Source organism: Pseudorasbora parva, chromosome 19 (assembly GCF_024679245.1).
Source record: "Pseudorasbora parva isolate DD20220531a chromosome 19, ASM2467924v1, whole genome shotgun sequence".
NCBI classification, from domain to species: Eukaryota; Metazoa; Chordata; class Actinopteri; order Cypriniformes; family Gobionidae; genus Pseudorasbora; species Pseudorasbora parva.
In genome coordinates this window covers 34817287-34819512 of record NC_090190.1, presented here as the reverse complement: position 1 = coordinate 34819512, position 2226 = coordinate 34817287, and the positions used below count along the sequence as shown (strand labels likewise).

The 2226-nt window shown below is 40.7% G+C and overlaps 1 long non-coding RNA gene across 1 annotated transcript; it reads left to right on the top strand.

Annotated features, from left to right (window-relative positions):
- The first annotated feature begins 556 nt into the window (after positions 1–556).
- On the top strand, positions 557–1701 carry LOC137048333 (uncharacterized). The gene is made up of 3 exons (XR_010899383.1): positions 557–696; positions 784–874; positions 963–1701. It is a non-coding gene; the product is annotated as an uncharacterized lncRNA (long non-coding RNA).
- The last annotated feature ends 525 nt before the right edge of the window (positions 1702–2226 follow it).

Genomic DNA, 2226 nt, shown 5'->3' with positions numbered 1-2226 from the left:
CATGTATCATCAATACATGTATCATCAATACATGTAACATCAATAAGTGTTGCACGGATTTCTCGAGTCAAATTTGGTCCTCGTCTTCTTTGTTCAGGTTCTATCACCTCTTCAAGTCCTTTTCTACCTCTTCCTCTACCTAGGTGTCTTCCTCTACCTCCTTCTCCTCTACCTATGCCTCTTCCTCCTTCTCCTCTACCTATGCCTCTTCCTCCTTCTCCTCTACCTATGCCTCTTCCTCTACCTCCTTCTCCTCTTCCTCTACCTTCTTCTCCTCTACCTATGCCTCTTCCTCTACCTCCTTCTCCTCTTCCTCTTCCTTCTTCTCCTCTACCTATGCCTCTTCCTCTACCTCCTTCTCCTCTTCCACCTTCATCTCCTCTTTGAGCTCCCCCTCTCATTCTCACTCTTCTTCTTCTTCTAACTCCTTCCATTTTTGTTGAAGACAGGTGAACTCACCTGCTGCCTTTTATAGCACACCTGAGTGCTGCGTTTTCAAATTAGCAAATGTGTGCTTCCACACCTGGTAGATGTGTTTATCCAATTCGTTCTGTGGGAGGAGACTAGCCAGTAATGAGTTTCAGGTGCAGGTGCTTTGTCACATGATTAAGGAAGCACAAATAGTAGTTGCAGAGACACATGGCGAGAGGTTTGTTTCGGAAGTTGTGCTTGACGTACAGCCTCCTTTTCATTGAGGTATGTTGAATTAACTGTGTGGTTTGTTTGAATTAAATGCTTGCATTCTGATTGTGCTATTTTTATTTTCAAATAATCCCCTTTTAGGCTGACTTGAAGTTTTACACTCTGTCTGGGAACACTTATTGCTGCAGTCCTTTCAATAGGCTGATGGCCACGTTGGAACTGTGAATAACTGGTAAATGTAAACCGATCAGTTATGAGTTGATGCAATTAATACACAAGAGTCTTTTTGTTGATGTCAATGTGTTTTTTTTCGTTTATAGTATCATTGTATCATGTGTGGGGATTGAGCGCTGAGATTGGATAACTGTGCTGCAGTTGTACTTTCGCTAAAGTATGTTTTGTTTAGTTTGTTATTGTGTTTTTTGCATTGACTTGTATTAATGTGTATTTGTTTTTCTGTTAAAGGGGCAGACCAGCCACTGTTTCTTGTATATTTAAGTTTCCCTTTTGAGTTACATTTATTTTTGATTTACTATATGTCTACTTTGATCATACTAATAATTGTTTTTATTTGTTGTTGTTTGTGTGGTATTGCCCTCCTCTTTCTGTTACAGTGCTACTGGCTTTGTACAGGGCCGGGCCTGCATCGACACCTAACCTCCCTTGGTGTGGCTGATCTGGGTGGTGTGTGGCACTGTGTGGTGTGCATTAGAAGGTTGGCACTATAATTGGTGATTTAATTTGTGGTTATTTATTTGCAGTGTATGCTGTGGGTTTCTTTCGTCTTCTTCCCCCGTCTCTTTCAGGTGATAGGTGGTGTAAAAGAGCAGGCCCGACCCTCCTTGCATTCTAGAGGAGCGCCATTTCCTGATTCTATGAATCCCATTGCTGATGCATTTTTAATTGGTTTTTAACCTTTTTGATATGGCTGTGTTGTACTAATAAAATTGTGATTATTGACAAACTACATTTGTTGCTTATAATCCCATTACTTTTGGAAGGCTCCTCCTGCCTTAAATAAGGAGGTGGCGTAGTCAGTTTCATATTTACTACACTACATTTTTGGCGTAGTCGGCAGGATTTTCTTTTTTTGTGACATTAATTGTTTATAATTTTGGTTAAATAGAAACAGTGGCTGGTACAGGATACAAGAGGAGCGACTGCCCGGATATACAATGTGGGGACCCAGAGGCCAGTGACTGTCAATAACTTGTGTTTTTTTTTGTTCTTGTTTTTTTCCAACCCTTTTTATGTGTATATTAATGTTTTTGTAGTAGGCTTGGGTTGTTGTAAACATGAGTTTGGAAGAGGAACAGGAGGAACTTCTTGCTCTACGTGAGGAAGTACAAAGACTGCGGGTAACTAATGCACAGCTTCATCAAGGAGGGGGTGCCAGTTTAGCTGCAAGTAGTACTAGTGGATTACCTGAGGTTTCTAATATTGCCTCATCAAATTTCCCTAGACAAGCAACACCTGAAAGGTTTGTTTATTTTCATCGTGAGAGGAAGTGTCCTTATTTTTCTGGCTCTACATCCAAATCTGATTTTTCCATTTACGATTGGATTGAGAATGTTGAAGCATGCC